This window comes from Panthera pardus, unplaced genomic scaffold (assembly GCF_024362965.1).
Source record: "Panthera pardus isolate Hobbes unplaced genomic scaffold, ASM2436296v1 HiC_scaffold_7, whole genome shotgun sequence".
NCBI classification, from domain to species: Eukaryota; Metazoa; Chordata; class Mammalia; order Carnivora; family Felidae; genus Panthera; species Panthera pardus.
This window is the reverse complement of record NW_026527002.1, coordinates 13,171,015-13,194,757: the sequence shown is the minus strand read 5'-3', so window position 1 is coordinate 13,194,757 and position 23,743 is coordinate 13,171,015. Positions and strand designations below refer to the sequence as shown.

General features: G+C 38.3%; 1 protein-coding gene and 1 pseudogene across 1 annotated transcript in view; both read right to left on the bottom strand.

The window, feature by feature from the left end:
- NKAIN3 (sodium/potassium transporting ATPase interacting 3) overlaps window positions 1–23,743 on the bottom strand; it is a 606,086-nt gene that overhangs the window by 550,875 nt on the left and 31,468 nt on the right. The window lies entirely within an intron of this gene.
- Window positions 15,490–16,487, bottom strand: LOC109250211 (60S acidic ribosomal protein P1-like; annotated as a pseudogene).

The following is a 23,743-nucleotide window of genomic DNA, read 5'->3' as shown; positions in this document are numbered from 1 at the left end:
GAGGGAGGTCAGGACAGCAGGGCATCAGGCTAGAGGGGAAGGCAGGGGTCAGACAGTCTCAGCTATAGACTGGGCTTCTCATCTTAATTGGAGTAGGAAGGTGTTGGCAGAATTAATACCAGGGCCTGTCAGAATCCGATCTGAGCCATCCTTTGAAAGAACACCATAGCTGCCAAATGGAGAATAAGAGGCCTTGGAGCAGTCTATTTAGCAGATGACAGCAGTGGCCTAGCAAGGGGTGGTGGCTCATCACAGGCTAGTGGTCATGGCAACAGAGAAAAGCAAATACATTCAAGAGCTGTCTGGAAATAGAACCTATAAGATTTGATGATGGAGCAGGTATGAGAGACGAGGGAGAGCGTGAGGTGCTCGGGTTTCTGTCCCAAGCAACTGGATGGGAACAGGTGCCAGAGATGGAAAAATGGCCAAAGACACTGACATGGGAGGCAAGGCGGGGGAGGGAGGGCTCAAGGGCTACACTTCAGAGTTCTTACATTAGGGAGGCCAGTGAGGAAGTGGGCAAGTGGCAGCAAGGATCAAGAGCACTGAAGGAAGACTGGCCCAGGGAAATGAACTTAGGTTGTAGAGGGCATGGTAAGAGAGAATAGCAGGTGACAAGAGACAGAGTAAGAGAAAAGGCTGCCTCTGGGACTCATCCTTGCCATGTGATAACGCACAGACATTGCATGTAGAGATGGTGTAAGGAGAGAAAATGAAAAAGAGGAGTATGGAAGTTAATAAAATGAGGGGTTCAAGGAAAATGGCTGAGTGCAGCGAATGAAGAATGAAAGGTGAATGTTAGACTTAGCAATAAGAAAGCCATATGCAAGAGCCATTTCAATGGAATTCCAGGTGTGGAAACCATACCATGTGGGTTGAACAGTAAACTGGAAGAAAGTGAAGATAAGTGTCAAAATACATAGAGACAGGTTTTTATAAGAATATCTTAAACATATTCTTATAAGGTAGAACACAGGATATTGTGGCTTTTAAATGGTAGATAAAAAGGCATATTTATCATTAAGAGGAATGATATAATAGAAAGGCAGAGAATTTGAGAGGAACAAAAATCCCATCTAAGAAACCAGAAGCTATGGGATCAAGAGTAGACAAGCTGCCCTTGAAAAGGTGGGCTCGGAGTAGAAAGGGGAAAATACAGTGATAGACGGTGGGGACGTGGGGGATTTGGTGGCTTCTGTTTTCTCACTTGGTAAAAGTATGCAGTGTGTGAGAGTGGAGGGTAGAGTGGAAGGATGAGACAGAAAAGCCTAGAAGGTTTGAAGAAGGTAGACAATGTGTGGAAGTCACTGCAGTTTGGGAATTCACAGAAACATTGAACACTGTGGTGAAGTAGGTGATAGTAAATTTATACAAGCACGGATATATTCAATTTCCTGCAACCCCCTCTCTTCCTCTCTAGGTTAACAGCATTTCTACCTACCCTGCCAGTAGGACAGGAATGCTTGGGGTCATCCTGACCCTCCCTTCTGCACATTCTCCCAACTTCTCATCAACCCTACACATTCAAACTCCAAACTTCCCAGTCCCATGGCTGTTGAACTTGCTCACCCCTCACTGTTGCCAGATAGACACAACTGTAGTAACTTTCAGCTTTCTGTCCTCCAGGCTCTCTTCTCTCTTGACACATTTTCCCAACTCCACTACTTTACCTACCGCACTCACTACAACTGGTCACTGCAACACTGGCTTATTTCTATATCCCTTTGGCTCCTTTGATTTCTCCTGGAATTCCCTTTCTCCTTCTGGGCAAAGTTAATTTACTCCCTCGTCTCCAGTCCTAGTGCTTCTATGTGTCCAGCTCCTCATTAGACCGTGAGCTCCTCTAAATAAATAAATAAATAAAAATATGAATATAAATAAATAAATAAATAAATAAATAAACTGAATGTTTATTTCTGTGTCACCAATGTCTAGCAGGCAGGACCAGCTACAAAATTTGCCACACCCAGTGCAAAATGAAAATGTGGGCCCCTTGTTAGATTATTAAGAGGGGCGCCTGGGTGGCTCAGTTGGTCCAGCTTCCGACTTCAGCTCAGGTCATGATCTTGTGGTTCGTGATTTCCAGCCCCACATTGGGCTCACTGCTGTCAGCCTGTCAGCACTGAGTCTGCTCCAGATCCTCTGTCCCCCTCTCTCTGCCCCTCCCCACCTTGCACTCTTCCCCCTCCCCCCCAAAATTATTAAGAATCTCAAAATTGCAACTGCAGAGCATTAAGTAAGTACAGGGCCCTGGGCAGCCACACAAGTCACACAGCCATGAAGCCAGCCCTGCAAGCAAAGTACCTGAAACGTATCGTGTTCAAGGAATCACTGATGCATAAATGCAGAATTTAATGAGAGCTTAATGCATTTAGATATAATCCCTCATCAAGTAAGGTTGTATTAAGATAAATAGAGCCCTAGATTTGATCTGTGATACAAACTGGCTGTCTGATCTTGGATAATTCTTTTGATCTTTACTTTCCTAACCTCTAAAATGAGACGATTGCATTAGACAGATTCTCACCCATACTTTTAAAATTCTAGAATCCGTAAATGTGCTCAGACCTCAACTCATTTGACAGGCTCTCTTCCTAGCAAAGAAAAAGAAGAAAGAGTGGAGGAGGAAGAGGAAGAGGAGGAGAAGACAAGAAGAAGAGGAAGAAGATACTAGCAAATTTCAGAATACACAGATGATCCTCTTTATTTATAAACTCAGTAACTATTAGGAAATTTAAGGGTCCCATTTGAACAACATGAGACTTTTCAATGAACATTATAGAAAATTAGTAAAATTACGAACTAGTAACTAAATAAGAAGGTTCAAAAATTGAAGCTCAACCAGAAGTAAACTCACTCTTATATGGTCAATTAATGTATGACAAGGGAGGCAAGCTTATACAATGGGGAAAAGTCTCCTGGACAGCTACATGTAAAAGAATGAAACTGAGCCACTTTCTTATACCCTACACAAAGTCAAAACAGATTAGACTTACATGAGATACCTGAAACCATAAAACTCTTATAAGAAAATCTACACAGTAATCTCTTTGACATCAGCCTTTTCCAGATATGTCTCTTCAGGCAGAGGAAACAAAGCAAAAATAAACTATTGGGATTACACCAAAATAAGAAACTTTTGCATAGTGAAAGAAACCATCAAGAAAACAACAAAGCAACCCTACTCAATGGGAGAAGGGTTTTTTTTAATGTTTTTATTTACTTTTGAGATAGAGAAAGCAGGAGCTGGGGAGGGGCACAGAGAAAGAGAGACAGGAACCAAAGGGGGTTCTGTGCTGACAGCAGAGAGCTCAACACAGGGCTCAAATTCAGGACTTGTGAGATCATGACCTGAGCTGAAGTCAGATGCTCAGCCAACTGAGCCACCTAGGTGTCCCAGGAGAAGATACTTTAAATGATACATCCAATAAGGGGTTAATTCCAAAATATATAAAGAACTTTTACAACTCACTCAACACCAAAAAAACAAATAATCTGATTAAAAAATGGGCAGAGGACCTGAATAAATATATATATATATATATATATATATATATATATATATATATATATATATATATAAAATTTATTGTCAAATTGGTTTCCATACAACACCCATTGCTCATCCCAACAGGTGCCCCCTCAATGCCCATCGCCCACTTTCCCCTCTCCCCCCACCTCCATCAACCCTCAGTTTGTTCTCAGTAATTAAGAGTCTCTCTCTTATGGTTTGTCTCCTTTCCTCTCTGTAACTTTTTTCCCCCCTTCCCCTCCCCATGGTCTTCTGTTAAGTTTCTCAGGATCCACATATGAGTGAAAACATTTGGTATCTAGAAGACATAGAGATGGCCAACAGACATAAAAAGATGCCCAACACTGATAATCATCAAGGAAATGCAAATCCAAACAGCAAGGACATATCACGTTACACCTGTCAGAATAGCTAGAATCAGAGACGAGAAATAACAAGTGTTGGTGAGGATGTGGAGTAAAAGGAACCCTCACACACTGTTGGTGGGAATGCAAATCGGTGCAGCCACTGTGGAAAACACTATGAAGGTTTCTCAAAATATTAAAAATAGAAGGATATGATCCAGTAATTCCATGGGATTTATAATACTGTTTACTCACAGAAAACAAAAACACTAATTCTTAAAGACATATGCACCCCTTTGCTTACTGCAGCATTATTTATAATAGTCAAGCTACAGAAGCAACCTAAGTATCCACTGATAGGTGAATGGATAAAGAAGATATGTTATATATATACAAAGGAATATTACCCGCCATAAAAAAGAATGAGGTCTTGCCGTTTGCAACAACATGGGTGGACCTAGAGGGTATTATGCTAGGGGGAAAAAGTCAGACAGAGAAAGGCAAATACTATATGATTTCACTTATATGTGTAATATAAAAAATAAAATAAAATAAACAAAAGGCAGAAACAAACCCATAAATACTGACAGTTGCCAGAGGGGAAGGGCATGAGGGGATGGGCAAAACGCGTGAAGGGGAGACAGGGATACAGGCTTCTGGTTATGGAATGAGTAAGTCGTGAGGATGAAACACATAGCACAGGGAATATAGTCAATGGTATCATAATGGCATTGTATGGTGACAGATTCTGGCCACACTTGAGGTGAGCACAGCATAATATATAGAGTTGTCAAATCAGTATGTTACACACCAGAAACAATGTAACATAATGGGGCAACTATACTTCAATTAAAAACAAACAAAAAATGAAGCTCGGGTAGACAAAAGAGAAGGTAGAGACATGATTTAATTTGGACAATATTCCAGTTTTCTGAGTGGATGCCTTGCAAACTCAATGACAATTCCATCATGAACTCAAGAACTCTCTAATCTGTATTTCTGCACATCTGAACAGACATGATTTCCCTTCCCAGGCCCTGTATTGGCAGGGGTGAAAATGAGCGTTATGTGTATATCCACAGAACACTAAGAGAAAGGGCAGCGCAAAGCTGGGGTGGAAAGCGTGGGGGGCAGTATAAGCACTTGGGTTAAGGAATGAGACTCTGGAAATCAAATGGCCACTCCTCGTCTTGGACAAGCTGCATATCAACCAGAAGCCTCAGTTGTTGAGGTGGTAAACGTCTGTACCTTCCTCTTAGAACTGGTTCAAAAACTGAGAAAAAAGACTACAAATGTACATTGCACCAAACAAGGGTCAGTTGATGTTTTTCCTGTATCCACTAGGCACAGGTAAATTAATAACCATAGAGAAATTATTTGAAAAATTCACTCAACATACTCCTGAGATCTACTTTGTACATGATGCATGGTCTAGGTTGGCCAGCTAGATTAGCCTGTGCTCAAGAATTAAACCGATTTCTGTCTTCTTGGCCTAAACATACTAGCTCTCTGGGTTAATTTCCTAATGTTCTATTCTATTTTACATAGAGCTAGATGTAATTTTTAAAAATTAGGAAAAAAGTTTTCTTGAACTATTCTCAATATATTCTGAGGACAATATGACCCTTAAAAGAATCTTCAATTTTCCTAATAAATCTTTCTCATCAATATCAGTTTATTCTCACATAAAATCAAAAGTAGCCATTCATGAAACTTTGACTAAAGTGGTAATAACAATATAAACAAATCTTAAAAACTTAAAACTACTTCTTGTCTTCCAATTTTGGTTTACTCCTACCCCCCTCAGAAAACAAAAACAAAAAACACTTTTATAAGCAAAAAGAAAAAAACTCACTGGCTCTAATAAAATAATACCCCCTTCCTCCTCAGTATTTGATTCAGGAAAAAATGTATCTGTAATTGTACTGAGGTTGACAGCCAACATTAGACATCTTGTAGCAGAAAGTTCTCTTAGGACATATATGGTTTTAGAAATACTGAAGAAAATCCATAGAGATTAATATTTCTAAATATTTAGGGAACCAAAAAATGAAAAAAATATCATTAGCCATGTTAATATTCTAAACAGTTTCAAATTGTCAATAAAAGAGGTAAGAAATGAAACATTTTTCACCATCTGTAAGTGACATTCATACTGCTGAAAAATATATTTTTTCCTAACATTCATATTTAAACCCATAATACACTCTGGCTGGGGTTATTCTCATGAAAGCAAGAGATGGACAGGTTGAAAATGTGAGTTGAGGATTATTAGCTTTTTAAATTCAAAAATATCTTTACAAAGCTATTTTAATAAACTCCAAAGGATTTAGTAATGATTTTGTTCCACTATTTTACACTGATAAATAGTATTTAATTTTCTTACGTCAAATTACAAACAGTAATTTTCTTACCGTTTGAGGTAAGAAACAGATTAGTGGGTGGGGAGATTAACCATTTTATTGTAATGTAACCTGGCAGGGAGAAGTCTTGTGACTGAATGGGAGAAAATCCATTACAGTTACTTGACTTGTCAAAAAGGAATCTCGATGTGATTGAAGTACAAATTCAATCTGTAGCTTTAAAAAGGTAGAAGAAAGGCATTTTATTCTTAAATATATGGTGCTCTTGTGGCAACTTACAAATACTCAGATACATTCTAGTTCCCCTACCTGATGAACATCTGTGGGCAGATGGCCTTTCTATAGCAACTGGACACCAAAGGAACGTGTTTATTTTCTCTCCTCTGGATGCAGATTTGCAAATTTACAAGTCTAACTTTCTCTAACACTAACTGTGAAAATCCAAGTTTTCAATCACTTGAAAAAATTCTTATCCTTTCTTGATTTTTTGAAGATATTAATTGCAATAATTGTAGAATATCTCTAATTTCTTACTCCAGTAAATGTGCTGCAGCCAACCCTGAATATGAGATAATGAACTCCAAGATTTCTGAATACAGCCACATGGAATTTCCTTTAAATTCTTATCCGGGATAGCACTTTCAAAGTTCCCATCATATTCAGTTCCCTTACAAATTAGTGATGGTTCATGATGAAACAGGCTGTAGATAGTTCCCACTGATACATTTAATTTAGTTAAATGCTTTTCCAGCAGTTGTGTTCACACGACTGCCTCTTACAAGTTATTCAGACACTTCCTATTTCTCCTTTTTTCCACCTTTAATCGTATCCCAGCAGGAAACAACAGCAAGTTTCGCAGCATCCATTTCTTCAATTTCTCCATTAAGGAGTCCTCCTATATCTTTGTATTTTCATAAACAGTGTTCTTTTCTCCACACGTAGAAATATTTTTAACCCAAATGGAACTTTAAAAATCACAGCAAACATTAAGACAAGGCAATTTTGCTCTAGTTAAAACTGGGGTGCTTTCTGAAATGATCTGATGTGGTCTCACAGATCAACCAAAAATATGTACTAGTCCCCTAATGTGCAAGTTGGCCTTGGCTAAAGCAGAACATTTGCACTGGGTGTGAAGTTACCAGGAGTATAACTCCATGGGAGCACAGATTTGCCTGTCTTGTTCACTGCTGTAGCCTCAATACACAGAGGTCTGGTGGCCAAAGTACCCAATAAACATTGTTGAATACATAAGTAAATAAATAAAATCAATTGAAAAAAATCTTAACAAAACGCATAAAAAAACTGTGAGAAGTTTTACTTTATGTCTTGTAGACTTGACGACCAAATAGAGTAGCTAGAAAGATAGGATTGTGCTCTGAAGGATATTACACAGAGAATTATGGGAACATGGAAATTAAAGTGCAGCTCCCTTACCCTCTACTCCAATATGGCAGCTTCTCCAGAGCCTATAGTTTCTGGGTCTGTAGGCAGTGAGGAAGGCCTTGGGCTGTTCTAAGGTCTATGGACATGGCCGGTACAGTACCACATCCCCACTCTCAAGCAGAGACCAACAGTAAGAAGCATAAATGTGGCCCACAGAGACCTGTAGAGCCCTAGGGGAAGAGTGAAATCAGCTCCCCACATGAGGGTCACATCACCCTGGCCTTCCTAAAAGTAAGAAGTAGCTGAACCAGTGAGCTGAGTGCCCCCAACCTCTGAAGCAGTGAGATTTCAAGGAGACTGAGGATGTGGGGAACAAGAAAGCTCCTTCTAGGAAGGAGGAATGGCCAACCTGCTTCAACATTTTCCTTTTCTTTATTTATATAAAACCAGTACTTGGGATATCTGGACAATGAGCAGACAAAAAAGAGCACAACCACACACAGACACACAGACACACACACACAGACACACACACACACTCACACACACATTTAAGGGAGTTCAGTGGCCAAAACACGAATAGATACCCAGTGAAACAGAGTTCCTGGAAAAGGCAGAAAACTTTAATAAAAAAACAAAAAGCACTAAAAGGATTCAACAACACCACAAAGATGTTCTACAGCTAATAAAGATGATTTTCTAATTAGACATCTAGTATATGAATGTAAGGAGAATATGGTTGTTTGAGACCCAAATTAGGACCCAGATCAACTGAAACTGAATTAGGATTCAGATCAACTGAAAACAATCACAAAGGTTTAAAAAATTACTAATACACACACACACACACACACACACACACACTATTTATATACATACACATATATCACACACACATGCACAAAAAGATAAGAGACTTAGAGAGCAGATACAGAAGATTTAACATAAAAAAATAAGAGTTCTGGAAGGAGAAAAAGAAACAGTTGTAAGAATCACCATAATTAAACAAATAATGTAATACAATTTTTTAGTTTAAGTATGAAAAGAAAACAAGAGAAAAGAGATCAGACAAATTCTGGTGAAAATTTCTTAACCTTCAAAAATACGGTATATCTTACAATGTTCCAAGCAGAAAGAATAAACTGTCTACAAAGGAGATAATATAAAAGTGTCATGTGACTATTTTCAACTATAGACCCTAGAAGTCAGTGGAATAGTATTTGATATCTACTAAAAGGAAAGAATGAAATTCAAAATCTTATACCATTTATTTGTCAAAGTAAAAGGAAGACAATTGGAGAACAGCAAAATTCAGGTACTATACCATCTATGTTCTTTACAGGAGAAAAATACTTAAATCAATTTAAGTGAATAACAAATGAAAGAGTACAGACATATAAAGATGCGGTAACAGAAAGAGGAAAGCAGCCCCTGGTATCTGGTAGCTCAGAGCCACATCTTGGCATTCTCCATTTTTTTTTAAATTTTTTTTAACGTTTATTTATTTTTGAGACAGAGAGAGACAAAGCATGAACGGGGGAGGGTCAGAGAGAGAGGGAGACACAGAATCGGAAACAGGCTCCAGGCTCTGAGCTGTCAGCACAGAGCCCGACACGGGGCTCGAACTCACGGACCGCAAGATCGTGACCTGAGCCGAAGTCGGATGCTTAACCGACTGAGCCACCCAGGCACCCCTTGGCATTCTCCATTTGAACATCAACAATCTCACACCACCTGAGCGTCAGACAAGGCCCCTCTCCCTGAAGGTCATGTCAAAAACAAGGCCACTCTGTAATCATATACAAACTCAGAACAAAATATGAGCACTGTCCAAACCAGAAATTAGCAGACATATTCCTTTCCTAGCTAATACCAATGATGGGGGCTACTTTACCAATTACAGCTACAGCCTCACTCACATCCACCCTCCTTGAGGATAAGAGTTATTAAGATGCCCAATCATAGAACTATACCTGCTCTTTGCAGTATCCAATCTACTTCCTTAAACCATCCTCCAAATCCCTAAACCTAAACGCAAATTCTGTAGATTCTTTCCAACATCCTCTAAAGCTCCCCATGGTTTCTAACGGTATTAGCTGCCTCATCATCACAAATAAATTCAACTTGCTCAACTACAGGTGTATTCCTTGTGGTCTTGAGCTGAAGGACATTGATATTGAGTATAAAGAGAAGAGGAAACAGTGGTGAGCAATGGACTTTGCCCTCTACAAAAAAAGGGTAAAGATAAGCTGGCTGAGAATTTGTTTAAAAAAAAAAAGAAAGGAAAGGAGAAAAAAGCTTAATAAAGAACCTTGAAATTGAAAAGATGAAGAGATACACTGCAAGAGAAAGTCTAATATAGGGTCCAATGAAGATTACCAAACTAGCTCAGTAAACCCTAGAACTGTTAAAGGGAGGAACACTGGTGTACCTTGAGATAGAGAAAACTAGAAAAGTAAAAGCAATTCAAGTGATCTCACGAAGAGGGCAGGTAGAGGAAAAGGATAACTTCATAATAAACATATTTTCATTTATTCAACAACTACGCACTGATTGCCTTACTGTATACAAGTTATTTTTCCAAGTACTTCAGATACAACAATAAATCAAGCCATACAGTGTTTGCCTTCATGAAACTTTGATTATATTGGGGAAAGACAGTAAATAAAATACATACATAATGTGTTTTCATATGGAAAAGATTCCTGAAGAAAAATAAAACTGGCTAAGGAACCAGAACATGATGGGAAACGTCTTGTAAATACTCTGTTGAAGCAACAAGCAAGCAGAAACCTGAATAGAGTCAGGGAGCACCACAAATACCTTGGGCAGCTTAGCAAGGCAGAAGGAAAAGTGAGAGCAAATGTTCTGAGTTGAGACTATTCTTGCTGTGTTTTATAACAGCAAGAAACCCAGTGAGGCTGGAGCACAGTGTGACAAGGAAAAGCTGTAGGACGAGAGGAAGCCAGGGACCAGGTCATACAGGATTTGGGATTTTGAACAAATAGAGCATTTTCATACAGAACAAGAAGTCACACAATCAGCAGCTACATTGGTTCAGTTGCCCAGAATCTCTGCCAAGCTGTTTTCTAACCTTCTCTTCTGCCATCCTTAGAACACGGACTCTTCATGGTCTTTATTCTCCACTTCCTCACGGTGGTAATAGGGCTGCTGCAGCTCCCAGAATCATGTCTTCACACAACAGGCCAAGCAGGAATGAAGGCAGGAGTATAAAAGCTTTTTCTCCAGAAGATCTGTTTTTTGTTTTTTGTTTTTTAATCATAAAAGGATTCTTCTTTAGTCTCATTGATTAGACTATGCCATTGGCCTGGATTTAGAGTAAGCTCTGGCAAAAGGAAATGGGATGTCAATTATGCCAATTACCTCAGGGGTAACACTAACCATCTCTAGGAATGGGAGAGGCCACCCTTTTCCTCAAGGTATAAGTTAAGGTATAGTTTAGGTTAAGGTATAAGTCAGAGTTCTATTAACAAGATAAAAAGGGAGAAGGAGGAATGGCTCTTGAGTAAGCAACCAAAAGTCTGCCACCAAAATCCACAATATCTACAAATTCAAGGAAGGAAATTCATGGGTCACATCTTTCAAATGTTAAGGATGCATTTGAAAAAAAAATTAGCATTTAATCCTAATGAAACTACTGTGTAAAATAGCAAGAGAAGAAAATTAGCAAAAACAAGAGAATATATTATCTTCAATTTTAACTCAATATTATCTTTATCTCATTTGAAATCAGAGATCTGAAAGCAATGGCCACTATTCCCTTTTTATTTCACATTGTCTTAGAGGTTCTAGTAGTGAATGTAATAAATCATGAAAATTAAATAATCTATACAAATGTTTAGAAAAAAGAAAATATAAAATTGCTACTTTTTCTGATAGGATCAGAAAATATAAGATATTCCAGTATAAAGTAACTGATAGAATTAATATGAAACATTGGTAAGATGCTGGGATACAAGATAAATGTACCAAAATCAATAGCTTTTCTCTATTCAGAATATGCACTTGAAAATATAAATCAGAATATGTTTTATTGTCAACTGGAAAAAAATGGAAAAACACAAGAAAATGTTAAGGAACACATTTAGCAAGAAAGACAGGAATTCTATTAAAAAAATGAAAATCTTCTTGATGGGAACCAATTGAAAGATATAATTTTTTTCTTGGATGGACAGATTTAATATCATGTACACACACACACACACACACACACACACACACACACCGAGTTTTCTTATACATAAGTTGAATCCAGTTTTTATTAGAAACCAGCAGGTAGGATGTTTTTACTGGATAAAGTGATTTTAAATTTTATATGAAAGCATTTAAGAATGTCTTTCTAAAAGCTGTGAAATAGAAGCATATGAATAATCTCCAAAGATATGTGTCAATATTCTTATTTTATAGATCAGAATACTGAAGCTCAGAAGCTGTTACGTTGCCCAAGGTCACATGGCTAGTCAGTGAACCAGGACTCAAACTCAAGTCAGCCTATGTCCAAAACACATATTACTGTCTTGGAGTCAGAGTGAATTTACAGTTATTAGGAAGACTGCCTAACCCACCTATCGGCTTCACTAATGCATTTTTGTTGGGTATTAAACCTTATAAAAATAAGAGTCAGTGTTACTTTTTTAATTTACTCATTCAATTTACTAATTATTTACTACCAAATCAATTTTATTATTTGTTATGTAAAATAAATTATAATAAATACAATCATTTAGTTATTAAAATTATTATTAACTGATTGTTATTAATTATTTTAATTATTTAATTTACTTATATGAGCCAAGAATCAACTATACTCCCCATGTCCAAGACAAGAATATACTCCTCTATACACATGTCCTGATTTGGTCTGTAAGGCCTACCAGTGTGATACATACAAAAAACATATTCAAGGAATGAAATCATTCTATTGAAGCCTTTGCATCCTTTTCCTTCAAACCAACCCTGGTCCTGCTAGACCTCCTAAAGTCTGAGGAGGAAGAGAGGCCACGTGGATTTCCAGGAAAGAAAAGTAATCCAAGAATCCATGTAAAAGTTCACTCACAACAAGCTGATACAAATATTGGAACATGACCCAAAAGGGAAAAAGGTATGTGTTTGTGTATTTTGGGAAGGGTAAAATCTTCGAGTCCTCTCAAGAATCCTAACTACGCAATTCATAGATTTCTTTGACTCAATTTCTACAGGAAACTTTCAGAATAGAAAGACATATCTGTTAATGAACTCCTGAGCAGGGTGCTTAGTGTTCATAATTTTTCATTATGATATATTTTGTGCAATTCAAAATTAGAAATGCTGAATGAGGAAAGGTAGTTTTTGTCAAAACTCTTCAAATAAACTCACCTCAATAAATATTTTCAGAGAATCTATTATGAGCAAGGAATTGGACTAGGTAGAATAAAAGCTGATTAAAATACTGTGTTCTCTGGGAATTTACAATCTTGTGTGTAGAACAGGAATATACACCTAAAGAAATAATGTGGTGGTAAAGACACTATAGAAGGATAAATCAAATGCAAAGATTTACTCTACTAAGAGGATTCAAGGAGGAACTATATAAATTATGACTGGAAGTCTTTTTTTAAGTATCTTTTTTAAAATTTTATTTTAATTCCAGTATAGTTAACATACAGGGTTGTATTAGTTTCAGGTGCACAGTATACTGATTCAACAATTCCATACATCACCCAGTGCTCATCATGACAAGTGCACTCCTTAATCCCCATCAACTATTTCATCCATCCCCTACCTACCTACCTCCCCTCTGGTAACCATCAGTTTGTTCTCTATAGTTAAGAGCCTGTTTCTGGTTTGTCTCTCTCTCTCTCTCTCTCTCTCTCTGCCTCTCACTTTCTCTCTCTCTTTTTTTGCCTTTGTTCACTTGTTTCTTAAATTCCACGTAAGAGAGAAATCATATGGTGTTTTTCTCTAGTTCTCTCCATGTCATTGTAAATGGCAAGACTGCATAATTTTTTATGGCTGAATAACATTCCTACACACACACACACACACACACACACACACACACACATTTATATATATATATCACATCTTCTTTATCCATTCCTCTATCGATGAACACTTGGGCTACTTCTGTAATTTGGCTACTGTAAATAATGCTACTATAAACATAGGGGTGTTGAACTTGAAGTCTTTGGCAGGCCATTGACAGGTGAGAATGGGAAGGAGAGAAAGAAGTCATTAGGTGAGAAAACACGTGGAGACTAGAAAGCACAGGTATGCCAAAGGCTGAACAGGCCACCATGGAGCACAGACTGCTGGGATGAGATGTGTGTGCTTCACAGGGAATGTGAGCAGCTAGATAGAACGGGGAGGATGGGTAAAGGGAGACAGAGACAGCAAGAATAGAATTGGAGTGAAAGGAGCATGCAAAGAATTTGTACTTCCTCTTTACGCTATGGAGATCCACCAACAAAATTTTAGTAGGTCGTGAAGGAATAATCCAGGAATTTTTTTGTCTGACTTGAAATACAATGAAACTTCCCTTTCATTCTTTCCTATTTGATGTTTTCTGAAAAGAAATCTTTAAGGAATTTAGAAATATTCCATAATAAATTTTCTAAAAAACAAACAGTAGAAAACATATGTTCAAGTATTTACATTCTAATTTATATTCTAAGTGCAGAGAAGGGCCACTGACTTGTTTTCCATTAGCTTCCCCATGAAAGCTCCCTTGTGTCTCCATCTTTTTTTTTTTTAGAGAGAGAGAGAAAGAGTGTGCATACACAAGCAGGCAAGAGGGGCACAGGGAGAGAGAGAGAGAATCTCAAGTATGTTCATGCTCAGCCTGACACAGGGCTTGATCCCACAACGACCCTGGGATCATAACCTGAGTCAAAATCTAGAGTGGCTTCTTCAATAGACTGAGCCACCCAGGCACCCACCTTGGGTCTCAATCTTGTGCTGAAATGAACTGGCTTCTCTCCAAGTAAGGACACAAGTCAGGCTCCTAATCCACCCATCACTGATTGTCAGTGGTGCCTCCTCATGTTGAGATTGTTTCTGTCAATTAGAAACCAAGACTAACTGAGCTACAGGTACTTGCTGGAGAATTGCGAACTGACTGGCACTGGGAACTTGCCAGGAATACTAATATTTGAAAGTGATAGTTTAATAGGAAACCATTCATTTAAATTATACAAGTCCTATTATATTAAATTGGAATACAAATAGAGGATTCCTAGACAGCATTATCTCTGGTCTACAGAGAATTCCATCATTGAAATGAGGTGTAGTATTGTGCCTTCTACCATTGAGAGTGTGGAAATAAGAATTATTCACTTTAAAAATATTTCTGCATCTTCTTTTATGTAAGTAGAAAAGAAAAACACAGTCAAAGATACTGGACACTATGTTTTACCACTTCTTTATATTTGGCCTGCTAAGATAAATTTTATATTCTTTTACTTTGAAAGTAAGGTTTATATGCTCTTCTGTCAGAAACTAAATCCAGGACCATTTATTACAAAGGGAATACTGTGCTGAATTTAGGAAGCTCAGAGTCAAATTAATGGCCCAATGATAAGATTCTATTGCATTCAGACATCTGGTATGATCACTTCCTTCCTATAAACCATCTCTGCACTATTTTAAAATTCAATTTGATTTAACAAACATTTACTGAGTATCTACCATATACCAAGCACTAGGCTAGACATTTGGGATGCAGATATAAATATCTTATCTGGCACTTTAAAAAGATATGAAAGCTACCACAAGTCCAGTAAATGGAAGAATGTACATCATAAATAAATATGTCCACATGCATAATACACATTCAATTTTCTAGGAGAAAAGTATCTAATTTGGCCTTTCTTTTTCTTTTTTTCCCCTCAATATACAAGTATAGAAAATTGAGTTGATAAATCATGTAAAGCTCTATATAAAGAAAAACTGTGATTGCTTTCAGCCTTCCTGGTCCAGATATTTCTGCAGGGATGTGTGTTAGCCTGGTCCATTGACTCCAGAGAAGGGACTGGACAGGGATGGAATCTAAAGGTCCTTGGGTGTCAAGGTTCATCCAAAATTCAGGAAATGACATCAAGAATGGGCAGTGGGATTAATAACAGTTGCGCTGGTACTGAGAGCTCTGAGACACCCACGGAGGGCAATTCATCCTAAGGCAGAGCCTAGCCGGGGACAGGAGAGGACAGACTGGAGCACAGGACAGAGCCCAGGACAGGGTTTGGGTAACCTCTGAAGACTGGGCTCCACATAATTAGCTCCAGTCTCGACTGGTTTTAGGTTCAGCCCCTTGAACTGTAATTCTTATTCCAGGAATACTTTAAAAGAAATCAGAGCTCCTAATAATGACATATACAAAAGCCATAATTTCCAAAAAGAAGCTAATAGTATCTTTATTTATTTGTTTGTTTAGATTTCAGCTTTTCGATGTTTATTTAGTTATTTAATTTATTTTTAAGAGTCCAGCTTTTTATTGAACAGGTTACGGAAGAGGTTTAGTCAAAAAGCCCAAAGCCCATGTCATCATCAGACTGCTCAGATTCCTCTTTCTTTGCCTGCACTTTCTTCTCAGCGGGGACAGCAGTGGTGAAGGGGGTAACCACTCCCTGGTGCAGCACAGGCTGCCACCCGGGCGGGTCCACCAGCCCCTACATTGCAGGCGAGGCTCCCGATGTGGATGTGGACGTTGGCCAGGGCCTTCGCAAACAAACCCGGCCAGAAAGGTCGAACATTTACACCAGCTGCTTTAATGAAGGCATTGATCTTATCCTCTGGGACCTCAGGGTAGTGCAGGATGAGGGCCAAGTAGATGCAGGCAAGCTCCGAGAGGAGACGGAGGCCATGGTGTGGTCAAGTGCGGAGCTGGCGCTGCAGGGTGCGGGAGCCGTGCTAGTGATCAGATGAAGTGAGGGCCTCACCCCAAGGCAACCTTAGCTTCCTCGGAAGGACCAGCACCTTAGCGGCAGCTGAGGAAAGCCACGGTGTCTTTTTAGGTGAGCCGAATAGACATTTGTGTATTCTCTTGATTTTTCTCCATTATAAAATATACAACTTAGCAGAAGCAATATTTTGCCAAGATTTTATAGCTGGCAACTTCAGATCAATGGCTTAGAAGGCATACATTCTCAATTTTACAGTGCTTTTTTCTTCTCCAGCAATTACCTGTATTTTGGGGACTTTCACATTGGTGAAGCCTGGGACATATCAGGGAAAAGATAAAAGGAGAGGTTTTATAATGAGTATTGAAGGGTCCTAGAAGAGCGCTTTTGTTCTTCCAGAAATAGTCATATACTTGAAATTATAGAGTCATTCTAGTGTATTCGTGGACCGATGCTGTAAAATACTGCTTTGCCAGTTTTCACTACACAGACTCTGGAAACTAAAGGTCAGTTTTCCCCACCAGCTTGCTCACAGATGTATGTCTATACCTCCAAACTGGGATGTCACTGAGGCCATCAATACCTTACCTATCTAGGGATTCTGATTGGCTTACATGTAGGTAACTACATGTGAGATTTTCCAGTTTCAGAGTTTACTTTTGCATCTCATTCATGCCGTGTTTTACCCCTTCTTCCTACTGAAATTCCATCCACTGTGCTTCATTACGACTGGATCATGAACAAGCCATGCTCTCTGAAACTAAGTTCCACAGGGTCTACCATGTCAAGCTGAACAGCAAGGACAGCAGGCACTACAGGAAGCAGAAGAAGAGAAATGGCCACCACCGCCGCCACCGTGTTCCCCTAAGTCCTAGTCACAGGGGTTACAATGACCAAAAAATAGCATCCCGGAGTTCCACATTTCTCTGAGCCAGCCAGTACCATTGCCACATGGGCCCACTTGCCCCCCAGCAGAGAGACCCCCCCCCCCTTCCCATACCCTTTCAGGGCTGCCTTTCTGATGAGGAGCACATTCAGACGTACAGGAGGCAGGTGGGGTTCTGGGCTGTGTGGTCTCAAGGTCTGAGAAAGGAGAAGTTGAAGGAGTTCATAGTTCATTGAAGGGCAGGCAGGGAGGCCTTTCACCTTTTAATTTTAACACACCGCTGTCATAATCACTGCCACTAGGGTGCTGCCTATTGTGTGATTTCCCTTTAAATCAATCCATTATGAAAAATATGGAAATGTATCCCTAAAGGAGTCAAAGAGCTTCATGGGGCTGTTACATTTATTTTTAAAGTATGCCAAATACAAAACGTTTAAAATAACGTGTTCGTGCATGGATCACCAAGAATGTAAACTATTATAAGTCATGGCTTGAAATTTTTTTTTCTTTTTTTTTTTTCAATATATGAAATTTATTGTCAAATTGGTTTCCATACAACACCCAGTGCTCATCCCAGAAGGTGCCCTCCTCAATACCCATCACCCACCCTGCCCTCCCTCCCACCCCCCATCAACCCTCAGTTTGTTCTCAGTTTTTAAGAGTCTCTTATGCTTTGGCTCTCTCCCACTCTAACCTCTTTTTTTTTTTCCTTCCCCTCCCCCATGGGTTTCTGTTACGTTTCTCAGGATCCACATAAGAGTGAAACCATATGGTATCTGTCTTTCTCTGTATGGCTTATTTCACTTAGCATCACACTCTCCAGTTCCATCCACGTTGCTACAAAGGGCCATATTTCGTTCTTTCTCATTGCCGTGTATTACTCCATTGTGTATATAAACCACAATTTCTTTATCCATTCATCAGTTGATGGACATTTAGGCTCTTTCCATAATTTGGCTATTGTTGAGAGTGCTGTCATGGCTTGAAATTAAGTACTTTCCAATTTATGACCACACTTGCAAGTTTTAAGCATAAATATTGCCAGTTGATTTGGAAACTCAGTAAAGAAGAGCATTCCAGATGATTGTTTTTAGGAAGGTGTAGAATGGGTGCAGCTTCTGTCTGGTGTAGTTTCCACAGCTCTGCTTTGTCTCCATCATGGGCCCTCCTCCAATTCTTGCAACCTGCAGAGCCACGAAGGCAGCCCAAGCATCTTCCGCTCACAGGTCTGTGCCCCGTGACTATTCTGTCAAATTATCTGCCTGGTAAACAAAGTATTTGAACCTCTAGCAGGGGATTACGTATGTGTGTGTGTGTTCCCCATAGCCAGAAATCCTCAGAACAGGATGCTCAGATCAAAAGATAAGGAAAGCCAGACCTTGAAAGGAAAATAGTCTAATTACCTGTTTTTCAGGAGTCCAGGAGAAATTTATTAACAATCAATTGGCCATTACAGAGAATGGACATAATGGTTAACAAGATGGAAGAAATGGTCTCTGCACTAACACAGCTTTTAATGAAAGGACAAAATGCAGAGCTGACTTAAGACTTCTGACAGTATAATATAATGTTGGTAGCCATCAAAATGCACTAGGAAAGCTAATTAGCAGGTAACTCTGCAACACATAAAAACATTTTTTTCTTAAATGGGAAACACCAGAACCATTCAGACCTTTAGTGTATCGAAAAGGAATCTACAACTGAATACCTAAACATCTTTTTAATTAAAGAAACATTTACACACAGTGAAATGCAAAGATCTTCTGTATACAATTCAATGACTTTTAATAAATGTATACACTGCATTAGCCAACAACCCAGGGGAGATCCAGAAACTTCCACCATTCCAGAAAGTTCTCACTTGCCACATTCTACTCAACTTCGTTTCCACCTCCCCCAGCCATAAGGAACTGCCATTTTGATTTCTATCACAATAAAAGTCCTTGAACTTCAAATAAACATATTATGAAAGTAAGAACTTCCATGTTTCCTTCTAGAAGTTTACATCTGGCTTCTTTCCCTCCATATAATATTTCTGAAGTTCACTCACATTATTCAATGTATCCATAGTTTATGCTCTCTCTATTCTTCTCTCCTTCTTCCCTCGAAGGACATTTGGGTTGTGTCCAGTTTGGGAATATTATGAAAAAAGTCACTAGAAAAACTGTGAACAAGTTTTTGTTTGACATATATTTTCATTTTTATTGTGTAAATACCAAGAAGTGGAATTCTGGAGCGGAGTACATATATGTTTACATTTCCTAGAAACTGCCAGTTTTTTCTAAGCGTTTGTACTGTCTTACATTCTGCCAACAACGTGTGAGTGCACCAGCTGCTCCACATCTCACCACCATTTGCGATGTCTGTCTTCTAGCATTAGCTATTCTGAAGAGCAGAAAATAGGATTTCATTGTGATCTTAGCTTCCGTTTTCCTGATGAACAATAACTGAGAATATTTTTCATATGTTTACTGTTATTTGCATATGTTCTTGTGTGAGTATCTCTTCAAGTCCTTTGCCCATTTCATTTTTATCTTTTAGAGAGAAACAAAGCACAGAAGGGGGGGTGAGAGGGGCAGAGAGAGAGAGAGAGAGAGAGAGAATATCTTAAGTAGGCTCCCCACACTCAGTGCAGAGACTGTCATGGGGCTCGATCCCACAATCCTGGGATCATGACCCAATCTGAAATCAAGTCAGACACTCAAACAACTAAGCCAACCAGGTACCACTTTTAAATTGCACTATTTGTCTTTCAATTATCGGCTTATATTAGTTCTTAAAATATTCTAAGTACAAGTCCCTTGTCAGGAAGATATAAGGCAAATAATTTCTGCAGTGTGTGTCTTGCCTTTTCAGTTGCAAAATTTGTCTTTTGATAAACAGAATTTTTTTCATATGATGAACTACCATTTATCATTTTTTTTTCTTTCAGGTTAATGCCTCTGTATATTGTCTTTACCTCTTTCAAGGTCACAATGCTGTTCTCCCATGTTTTCTTCTAGAAAGTTACAAGTTCAGCTTTTATGTTTATGTCTATGATCAACTTCAAATTAATTTTTGTGAATGGAGTGAAATAGGGGTCAAAAGTCTTATTTTCCCCTATGTCGATCCAGTGTTCCAATACCATCTGTGGAAAAGATTTTCTTTAGTCCCTTGAATTGCCTTCATGCCTTGGTCCAAAATTAATGGACCAGCAACATGTGAATCTATCGTGTACTTTTTATTCCTTTAATCTGTGTGTCTATTTTTATGCCAAGCCACACTGCCCTGATTACTATAGGTTTATAGCAAATTTTAAAGTCAGGTAGGTTGAGTCTTCCAACTTTGTTCTTCTTGACCATCACTGCTTTCTATATATGGGTCCTTTACATTCTATTTACATTTTGGCTTATCAATTTGTTTTAAAAAATTAAGATTTTTTTAATTGAGATTGTTTTGAATCTATTTTTCAGGTTTTTAGTATATTGTTTAGTAAGTAACAGTCATGTTGATTTGGCTTAAAGTGTTAACTATTTTACACCCTTACTAATCATCTTTCTGTCTGATTTTCCTACTGATTACGAAGAGTTGTTAAAATTGCTGATTGTGGGGCGCCTGGGTGGCTCAGTCGGTTGAGCGGCCGACTTCAGCTCAGGTCATGATCTCACGGTCTGTGAGTTCGAATCCCGCATCGGGCTCTGTGCTGACAGCTCAGAGCCCGGAGCCCGTTTCAGATTCTGTGTCTCCCTCTCTCTCTGACCCTCCCCTGTTCATGCTCTGTCTCTCTCTGTCTCAAAAATAAACAAAAACGTTAAAAAAAAAAATTGCTGATTGTGAGTGTGAGGGACACCTGGATGGCTTAGTCGGTTAAGTGTCCGACTTCAGCTCAGGTCACGTCAGCTGTGCTGACAGCTTAGAGCCTGGAGCTTGCTTTGGATTCTGTGTCTCCCTCCCTCTCTCCCCACCCCCCACTCATGCTCTGTCTCTTTCTGCCAAAAATAAATAAACATTAAAAAATTTTTTTAATTGCTGATTGTGAATTTACCCATTTTTCCCTCTAGGGCTATTGGTTTGCTTCATATATCTTCAAACTGTTAATAACGGAATGCACATTCAGATTTTTTTGAATGGACTCTTTTATCATTTTAAAAACATTTCCCTTTGTAAATGGCGGTACTCTTTCTCTGATTTCTATTTTGTCTAATATTCATAGCATGTTTGATGTTTGTTGTTGGCACAGTACATGTCTCTATCTTTGATATTTTTAAAATTGTTTTCACTGTATTGCAATATAATTGGTATACAGCATTGTATAGGTTTAAGGTGTAAAGCATAATACCTTGACCTGATATATTGTAAAATGATTATCACAATAAGTTTAGTTAACATCCATCATCTCATACAGATGCCCACACATACACGATGTTTTTTTTTCTTATGATGAGAACTTTTAGGATTTACTCTCTTAGTAGCTTTCAAATACACCATAGAGCAGTATGGTGAATTTATACATACATTTAATTTTTTTTTCTTTGAGTGTGGTTGGCACACAGCGTTACATCAGATTCAGGTGTCCAACATAATGATTCAACATCCCTACATGTTATACTGTTATGCCAGGCTCACCACAAATGTAGCTACCATCTGTCACCGTAGAACACTATTACACTATCACTGACTGTATTCCTTATGCTGTGCTTTTTATTCCTATGAGCTATTCATTCCATAACTGGACATTTGTACCTCTCATTCCCCTTCACCCATTTTGCCCAACCCCCTCCGCCAGCCCTCTGGCAACCACCAGTTTGTTCTCTGTATCTACAGCTCTGATTCTGCTTTTTAATTGTTTGTTTATTCATTTGTTTTGTTTTTAAATTCCGTATGAGTGAAATCACACAGCATTTGTCTTGTCTTTCTCGGTCTGACTTATTTCACTTAGCAGAATACTCTCTAGGTCCAACCGTGTTGTCGCAAAAGGCAAGATCTCATCTTGTTTATGGCTGCATAAATTCCGTGTGTGTGTGTGTGTGTGTGTGTGTGTGTGTGTGTGTGTGTGTACATCTTCTTTATCGATCCATGTATCTCTCTTTATTTTTATTTTTTTTTAAATTTTTTTTAACGTTTATTTATTTTTGAGACAGAGAGAGACAGAGCATGAGCAGGGGAGGGTCAGAGAGACAGGGAGACACAGAATCTGAAACAGGCTCCAGGCTCTGAGCTGTCAGCACAGAGCCCGACGCGGGGCTCGAATTCACGGACCGTGAGATCATGACCTGAGCCGAAGTCGGCCGCTTAACTGACTGAGCCACCCAGGCGCCCCTCTCTTTATTTTTTTTAACTAAGCTCTATACCCAAAATATGGGGCTCGAATTCATGACTCCAAGATCAAGAGTCACGTGCTCTCTTGACTAAGCCAGCCAGGCCCCTCTCCTTTCTTTGATTTTTAATTGTATATATCAGGATTTTGGTTTTTTTTTAATCCAGTCTAACAATATATAGCTTTTGACTCGAATGTTTATAATTATTGGTTTTCTAGGATTTTCTATAGCATCATGATATATCTGCTAATTTGTCAGTTATTATTTTTATACAATTATTTCTTCTCTTTTACTTTCTTTAGAGTCACTTTATTCTCTCTGCTGGTTCAAAGCTACACCTCTTCGAGCTATCTGGCATAGTTTTTGTAGGGATTATAAACACATCCTTTACTTATTGCAGTCTACTTAAAAAATTAATATTGTACTACTTCATGTAAAATATAAGAATCTTATAGCAATATGATTCATTTATTCATACATTTTCTTGTCCATATGTTTTACATCTTATGTGATATAATACACATAATGCAATGCCATAATTTTTATATTTGTTGTCTTTTAAAGAAATAAATTAAAAATATTTATCTAAGTATTTATCATTTCTGATACTATTCTATGCTATTTATGGATCTGATTTTCTCTCTGTTATCATTTCTCTCAAGCTTGACGGGTTTCCTTTAGCATTTCTTGTAGTGCAGTTCTGCTGGCAACAGATGCTTTAGATCTGGTTTATCTGAAAATTGTCTTTATGTCATCATGACTTTTGAAGGACATTTTTAACTTAGTGCAGCATACTAACTTACCACATCACTTTTTTCTCTTCCAAAAATTTAAAGATGACATCCATTGTCTTTCTGGCCTCCGCTGTTACTGATGAAATATTAGCCATAATTCAAATAGTATACATATATTCCCTATATGTAACGTATCTTTTTGTTTTTTCTGACAACTTTGAAAACTTTATCTAAGGTAATCAATAGTTTAATTATAACGTGGCTCTCTTTATATTTGTTTTTCTTGGGGTTTACAGATTTCTTGAAT